We start from the raw sequence: 9,308 nt of genomic DNA, 5'->3' as shown, positions 1-9,308 counted from the left end.
GAGCCACTTATCTCTGCGCAAACCCAGTTTTTCACGCCAGGACGAAACATGTGGAAATCGACTATCATTTCGTCAGGGACAAGGTTGCTTCTGGAGACATGGTTGTTAACTTCGTATCCACCAAGGATCAACTGGCGGACATCTTCACCAAACTGTTGCCAGGACCCCGGTTCACTACTCTACGAGACAAGCTCAACGTGGTTATGCACCACCCTTGTGCTTGAGGGGGTGTGTTAGACATAATATTATTATTGTTATATTTTCATGTACTCTCTGAACAAGTCAATAAGTTAGAGTTATATGGCTAGCCTATTGTATAGGGTTAGTTAACGTAGATTGCTCTATTATTGTATTATCTTCGCTATTGTTCAGTTAATGCAATTATCGTTGATCTCATCGGTTTAACACGAGACCATACGGGCTTCTCACGATTTTAATCTCGAAGATTAAATATGCCAAACTCACACTTCTCATGTCAAATCTCAAATTTAACATGTTCCTGGTAGAATTGATCATTTGATCCTTACTACCGACGATGAGTTTATCATGTATAAACAAACAGTGATAGCCTCGTCTATCGTACGTAATACGTAGACCCACTTGTCACTTTCATTTATACTAAACTCGTTAGTCATTACTGCATGATCAAAACCTCACATGCCAAATACTAGGCAATTGTTTTGAACCATACAATGATCTCACCAACTTACACACTTTCTTTTCGCAGCGTGGAACCACAAACCCCCAGGTCGTTCCATGTCTACTAAGAAAGCGACACATCCATTTTGGTGAACTTCCAAGTCTCATTAGACGACTATGGCAAGTGTCATACTAATGGATTTCATTCTCATCACAAGAGAATATATATATATATATATATATATATATATATATATATATATATATATATATATATATATATATATATATATATATATATATATATATATATATATATATATATATATCGAAGTAACTATGGCACTCGCCTTGCATGTAATCTACAATTACAAGCCCAACCATTTTACTTGAATATAACCAACCGGTTTTATCTTCCGACTAGTGATCCACTTAAGATCCAGAGGTTTTACAACCTGGAGGAAGAACAACCAGTTCCAAGTGTGATTCTTTAAGATAGAACCTACTTCACCTCGGTAGCCTCTCTTGGGTTAGTCCATCTGTAGAAGTCACCACTTCTACATACGTTCGAGGCTCGTTTTCTAACATCCATGTCAGAAAATCCAAATTATTTTCTAGTAAACAAGTTAGAATATGTGCATCACATTCTAACATGTACATCAGAAAATATGGACCAAAGGATTTTTCAATCCTAGCTCTCTTGCTATGTCTAGCTTCGAGCTCGGGTTCTCTTTCATACCCTCCAACCGTAACTATGTCGAAAGTTCATTTCAACGTGATAGATCCTTTTATTAAACCTTCATAGACATGCATCTTCTAAAGAACGATGAATTTCTTGATTCAATTTATCGTGTTCTTATGTACGTCCAGACTATAGGACTCGTGTACTAAGAACCAATACGCACCTTTGGCAAGACACCCCTACATTTAAGGTATTAGTAGGAAAACTTCCTACGTTCCCACAATTCGTAAGAATTTCATGCGGGTAACCTTTAAAAGGAACTTACTTGTCCAAAGTATTGTTTCACCCCACATACTTTGAGGTAGACCCGAACTTTATCAACGTCTTGATATTTATGTTTGGAAAGAACATTCGATTGAGGTGAATACCGTGTCGTACGCTCAAGTACGATACCAATGCTTGCGCAGAAATCGTCAATTGGTGTTTCATGTTCACCACATCGATTGTTCGTAACCGCATTAATCCACGATTAATTTGGTTTTCTCTTTTATTCTTATAAAGAATAAACATGTGCTACACGTTAGCACATCTCATAGGTGCTAACAGATTAGCTCTCACGAATCCATTCGGGATTGACCGAAGTCACAACCACGAATCAATGCTTCCGATTTAAAGCACTATTCGGTGCTATACAACACACCAATCGGTGACTAATTACTTAGCAAAATGTGCTATGTAATTAAGGCACCACTAGACCTTTTCCAAGGTCCAAACTGCCATTTGGCCGTTAGTGCCATTAAGCACTGTCATTGGTGCTATTAAGCACTATTATTAGTGCTCTTAAGTAACACTTAACTAGTGTTTATTTAATTAGCATTACACAGTGCTAATTTTTATTTTTAGACGTCTGGTGCTATTGAGCACTACAATTAGCACTTCAGCAATGCTAAATTCAATTAGCATTTTTCGTTAAGCCCAGGCTTAATTCGACGTCCCAGCAATTTGTCTCAAAATTACATCTCATAATAGTATAATTCATATTTTTGATCAAGTTAATTATAACACAATTAACAAGAACAAATCAACCAAATTTCCAACTAGTTGAATCAAGTTTATATAATCGTACTCAGAATATTATTTAAAATATTCAACAATTGAGCTGCGACGTCGCGATTATACAACTATCCCAATTTTTACAAATTGATTCTACTTTGAAATCTATATCGTTCAACATGAACTAGAACCGAAGCCCTTACGAGATTTCAAACATGTAACACGCTTGTTACATTTCGTTCCGGCCGTTAAGCCATTTTAGCATTTCCCAAATAATGCTACTTGATGCACTAGGCATCCATGTTGAATCTTGTATATAATAAAATATCACAAATGAATATTTCAAACTATACAAAGTTCAAACACATAAATGGAACGATTCATTTTTATTCAACAATAAAAATGTATCACAAGGATACTACAACATTTATTCAAAATAAATAAATAGGAAAAACTACATTAGAAACACATTTCCTTATTCATATCTCGTAGTAATCCTTCAACCCGTGTGCCTTGTTCCATTTTCCAATCATCCACTCCACAAAGGGTGGTCCCATAGCGCACATCGGGGGTACCTCGGTTGTGACCTCACTCATCCAACCATCCACATGTTTTAAACATAGCAAAATTATCCTCAACCTTTTCACCAGGATGACGGTTCGCTTCATAGTGGCATACCTCCTTCTTATCATAATCTTCTTCAGGCCTAACCTTTCGTTTGCCTTTTCTTTGATTACGGTTGAAGTTATTGGTCACACCACAATAATCCTCAGACCATGTAGTGATCACACCATCATAGGATCTTTCGTGGCTTTTTGCCGATCCACTAGGCAACACAATAGGTACCAATTGCGTGCCATCAGCCACAGGTCTACCAGATCGTGAACCAAAGTTCTCTGGAGCACCATCGTGTGATTTACTGCCATCAACTGGCATCCTGGGATGTGCAACATCGTTGCTGTTCCGACCATTTGAATGTGCACCACGAGCAACATTCACAGATCCAACACTTTTGGAATCCATCGACTTGTTCATTATCAAAAAAAATTAAGATTTTAAGATTGTTGGGAATAATGAACCAAATTGATTTAATATCGTAAAATAATATTTATATATACACACAAAAGTATATAAAATATTATCCGATATATATCCAAAATATATATATATACACACAAATATATATAAACCGGACCCAAGATTATATACACATATATATCTACAGAAAAGATATATATATATATATATATATATATATATATATATATATATATATATATATATATATATATATATATATATATATAAAAACCAAAATCAGAAAAATTATAATCCACCCAGAAAGTAGAAAGGATTTTTGCTTAGAGCATAATCCAAAACAAGAAAGAAGGAGAGGAAGGAAAAAGATGAGTACGAGTTAGGCGAAGAGCCCTTTTTCCTTAAAACCTTATTTGCCACCTCCCAAAAGTGCTAGGAGCGTTGTGGCCTTGGCTTTCCAGATTAAAACGTACTACGGTTCGACATTTGAGCACCCAAACAAACGAACCCGGCGAACTTGAGCACGGGCAGAACACAGTTTCAAGAAATGAGTAGAAGCAGAGGTTTTGGAGCTGGAAAACATGCAAGGTGTATACTTTTGTTATTTTTCACTGTGTGTTTAAACTGCTACCTCTACCATTTCTTATATAGGGATGTAGGACCTTAATAGCATTAAACAAGGCCATAGCAGGCTATTACATAGGATTTAATTCAAAAATTGAAATTGGAATTAATTGAAAATTAATTCCATAACAGCAGAATTGAACCCAAGTGGCTATTGTGTTGGAAAATTGATACCGAAAGATGGCATAACTTAGCCCGCAGGTGCCGACGCACACGAGCTCGGGCTTGAATCAAGCCTTTTCGATCTCATTTCTTGTTGGAATTTGATTTGCACCCCCCTCCTCCCCCACGCGAGAGAGCCTCTATACTATACAATTCTACAAGCTTCAAAAGAGCTCTTGTATAAATAGGGGGGAAAATCCTCTTCCCAAACCAATGTGGGACAAAAGCTCACTTTTTCCCTTCATTTTTCCAACTCAATGGGTCTACTTTGAGAATCAATATCTCATTCACCCATTATCCGTTTTGAGCGTACAATATATAAATCTCTTCGTCTCACTACGAAGAACCCGAATCCACTTTGACCCGACCCAAATCGGAAGTGGACCCCACATATAATTGTACCACAAAATAGCCACTTAAAATGCCATTTTAATGCTATTTTTTCCAACAATTTCATGTATACGCTACACTTACTACATAATAACATTGTTGGAGATGAAGAAGCTTACTGTGTCTTCTTGGTGCTCTTGCAGGGGAGGGAGGCAGGGTGGAATCAAGAGGCAAAGATCAGATAAATGCCCATTATATAGGAGCACAAAACCCTAGGTTGATCCCTCATGATTAGTGGAGGGCAAAAAGGTAAAAAGGCTTGGCTAAAAGATGAATCAGGATGAGTTTTGGATGTCTAGTGGTTCACCATGCTCCATGAACCAAGGGATATAATTGTTATTTTAAATAGTTTGGGGTCGAAAAGGAATTTTCCCAAAATGATCTCTAGATAGACACTTGATTTAGGCTTTTCTAAATTCTCCCGGTTTCACTCAGATAGATTTCTCAGTTCAAAACTCGGTACACGATGTACCCAAAAATTTAGGGTAATGGAATTAAATCCATTCTAGGCGTCGAATCAAATTTAAAATGGTTCAAAATAATTTATTCAACACTGTTTTCTTCGTAAAAAATTTTTATGGAGTGAAAATTGGCTATTTTGGATTTTCATAAAACGGATTTATAAAATAAAATTTCGGGTTGTCACATCCTATCCCCCTTAAAGAAGTTTCGTCCTGAAACTTAGAAACAACGAAAGGATCGCTTGGTAAGGAAGCTTGTAGAATGACACTTAAGAGTATCGAGATTTGGTTTAAGGATTTCTTGTGGAACCCCTGGAAAGCTTGGGAATCTCTGAGTTTCAAGATACTTTAACTAGGTCTTAAACAAGACTAGCTACGCAAGCTTAACTACTAAATGAACTTTAACTTAGCTGGTTACCTTGATCAAAGCCTCCCGAGGATCCTCCTGGTGGCATATAGCTAGGGTCTCAACCGTACGGTGTCCATCTCTGCACGTTCTCGATGCCCATCCTTTCCTCTATCACAGCTGCTCTTTGATCAAAATTAGCAAATCCATAATTGACTTGTGCACTCAAATTGTTAAACCTTGTATTTGATCATCTCGTACATGTCCTCATACGAGTGTCCTATTTGTCCTCCCATGTACTCTCCATGCGGCTCTGTTTGAGGTGCTGCAACGGGCGCTCTCTCATTCTCCACTCCCATCCCCTGATCTACTCCCATAGTATCCCCTTCTCCACTTGCCTCGGCTATGTGCCTAGCTTCGATCCCCACACTTGCCCATCTCTTTTGTGGTATATTCAAGCTAAGCACAAGTGTTATTCTCTCGTCCAAGGGCTTTCTCGCAATCTGTGACAAGGTAAGGTACTCATTGTCCTCAGTCTGGTACAACTCGTAGTACCTCAAATTAGTGGCTGTCAAAGCTGATCTCACAGTCCTTTGTACTCTTTCTCCACGTTCAGGCAGGTTCATCTTAATAAACACCCAACTCAGCATCATGCCATAAGGCAAAGACTTCTTGTTCCTTGACTTGGAATAGGACATGTGTTTGAGGATTAAAGCTGGAAAATTTATGTCATGTCCAAACCTTAAAAGAAAGGTAATTGTGCAAGTCCAACTACCAATCTCATTAGAGTTGTTCCTACACGGGAACAAACACTCTTCTATCAGCAACACTAACAACTTTTTCTCACCGTTTAAGGCAGATTTTCAGGTCCATATTCCTTAGGGCTCTTCCCTACTGCCGGTCATATATCTAAGATATTCAAGGTAGGTCACCCTATCATGGGCAATCCAATCATCCCGATCATATGAATCCATTCACTCCATCGGTAAATCGAACCAATTTGCCAGTTTTTGTGGCGTTAGTTCTATCTTGATACCTCTCACATTAGAGGTAACCTTTGTGATCCCTTCTTGTGCTTAGTAGACAAGTTCTCATAGAATTCAATAACTAAATCCGGATAAATCTCCTCCTGGATCCTTAGAAATTTCCTCGACAACCCTCGATTCTCTAATATCACATTTAAACTTGCAGAAAAGTGCTCAGGAACATAAGTTTTACCTCCTATGACTGAGTAGTTGGAACTTTCATGGATTGTCTCCTCCACTCGTTTCTTTCCTTTGGCCATTGCTATCTAACTTCTTGTGTAGAACTTGTTGAGAAAAGGGTGATGCCTTCAACTAATATTTTTCTTGTGCTTGAAAGAGCTTGTAGAGTGAGCTTCTTGAATTTTCTTAGGGGATCTAGGGTGATTTGATGAAGGCGGGTTTTGGTTGGAGTTGAGGCAGAAGCTACGCAAGGTAGAAGAAGAAGATGATTTCTCTTCTCTGTTTTTTTTTTTTCGCAATCTGATTTGGGGAGGGATTTTGATAGGTTAGGTTAGGCGGTCATCCTCGTGCTCCGCTTAGCGTTCCGGTGTCAGCGCCCTGACACGGCTCCAGGTCACGGACCGCTACGTGGTCCGTGACCACGTTCCGTTTCGACGAAATGGAGCCCGTCGACTTTCGTGGTCTAGACCCGCTTGCGGTCGGGTCTAAACCGGCCCCAAATCCACTTGGTCCTTCGACTTTACCCAAAATCTAATTAGGGTCAAAATTGAGTGTAGTCCTTCACTTTTATGCATCCCAATTCCTTAGTCAATCTCTTGACTTTCTCAAATTCTTTTCAGGATTACTTGAACCCTCCTAACTAAGAACGAAACTTGATTTAATTCTTCCTTAACAAAAATGGACTCTTCCCATTCTCACGTTACTTGAGTTAAACGCTACCTTCAAAACTACTTCTTTTAACATGAACTCTATTCGTTCCCTAACGATTTGGTTGATTTTTCCTCTCTAACTTGTTTCTACAAGTTTCACTTTACTCTTGCCCAACTTCTCACAAGCATTACTATTTAACACTTAGATTTCTTAAAACATCAAACATCACCAAGACAACAGGAAATAAGGCAAATTCATAAGCACTTCAATTTCCAATTTAGGGTGTTACCTTTCTACACTCCACGTCCTCCAGCCTGGGTCTGCCCATGACCATAATCTTGCCTGATTCGGCTCTTGTTGTACGTCCTGGCTAAGCTCCTCCTCGCCCCTGACTGCCATTTCTATGAAAACCTCCTCTAAGCTGATCTCCTCGGCCCATCCCTCTGCTGGGTGCCTGGCTAGTCGGACCTCTAGGTGGCTGACTCGAGGTCGTACCATGGGATTGCCCCATCCTCGGATACCGACAAACTGCAGCTCTATGACCTGATCTCCCGCATCGAAAGCAATTCACATGTGCTCCTCCACAAGTGGTCTTAGGATGATCCTTGCCACACCTCGGGCACACCTTATTCCTCTCACCAAATGGTCCCCCAGCTCCTACTCCCTGTCTCATAACCAGATTCTTCCTTTCACCTCGATTGTCGTTTCTACCTGCAGGGTTGAATTTGTGTCCCTTGCTTGACGGGGACTCCAAACTCCCGTTCTTCTTTTTCGATCCAAGCATGGTATCTCGATGGAGTCGCTCAATCCTGGAGTGACCAACAGCTGCGTCGTAAGCCTCAGTCAACGTGGAAAACTTCGTCGCGGAGAATGACTTTTGTGCATCATAATGCAGTCCTCGAACAAACTTCTGGGCTCGACTAGTCTCATCCGGTGCTAAGGTAGGGGCGAACCGAGACAGCACCACAAAGCGGGCATGATACTCCTAAACTGTCGAACTTCCTTGCTCAAGGTGCATGAATTCCTCATACTTTGCAGCCTTGACATGCTCCAGGTAGAATCTCTCCCTCATTACCGTCTTGAACATTCTCAATCGAACCCTTCTCTTTCCTTGATAGATGGTCCTCCATCACCACCAATTGTCAGCCTCTCCTTGCAGGTAGTACACTGCAAACTCTACTCGCTGATCCATCGGGCAGCCCACTACATCGAACAGTTTTATCGAACGTGCGGATCCAACCCTCGAGGATTTCCGGGTCCACTCCTGTCCCTCGTAACTCGGTGGATTGCGTCCGGTGATCTTCCTCGACACATCCCCGCCACCATTGTTCCCATTAAGCATGACAGCTCCTATAGTCTAGGTCAGCTACGTGAGCTGGCGTAGGCTCTCAGTCAGATCGGTGAAGATGATGCTCCGGGTCCTGACGGTCGGGAGTCTTTCCCTAACTCTTCGCGGTGGCATCGCGACAGTCCTTTAACATGATCAGAACAGATCATTCTTGTTAGCACAACTAAGGATTATCTTCAACTAACTTCTCTATTCTTAGAGCGATGCTTACAACAAACAAACATGAACAAGCACAAGCAAAAACTCTTTCACTTAACCACTTACACAAAGCCTTTCTCTTTCAAGCCTTAATTTTTTTAAAGGTTCATTACTTCTAGCTTTCTTAGCTTTTCGCTTTCAACTTTCACTTCTACTTTCAACTTTCACTTCTACTTTCAACTTTCATACTCTTGGTTTTTTCTCTTTCAATTCTCACTTTTAACTTCTCTACTTTACTTTCAAAGATAAGCAAAAGACACTTTAAACACATTAATAAAGCACATAAACAGATAAGCAAACGCAAGGGAAAACATACAACCTCACTGCGTTTCTAATTGATACTTAGAGTTTCTCTTAACTCTGATTCTCAATCTTAGTCATTGAACTTAGAGTCTTTCTCATCTCAAATTCACAACTTAGGGCTCTTTCCCTAATCTTATCATTCCTAGGACTTTCACTTAAAGTTCTCTTCTTAACTTTTCTTCCTTAACACTTCAACTTAGAGGTCTTT

This window comes from Ipomoea nil, unplaced genomic scaffold, assembly GCF_001879475.1.
Source record: "Ipomoea nil cultivar Tokyo-kokei standard unplaced genomic scaffold, Asagao_1.1 scaffold1562, whole genome shotgun sequence".
NCBI lineage: Eukaryota > Viridiplantae > Streptophyta > Magnoliopsida > Solanales > Convolvulaceae > Ipomoea > Ipomoea nil.
Note: the sequence above shows the minus strand (reverse complement) of the source record.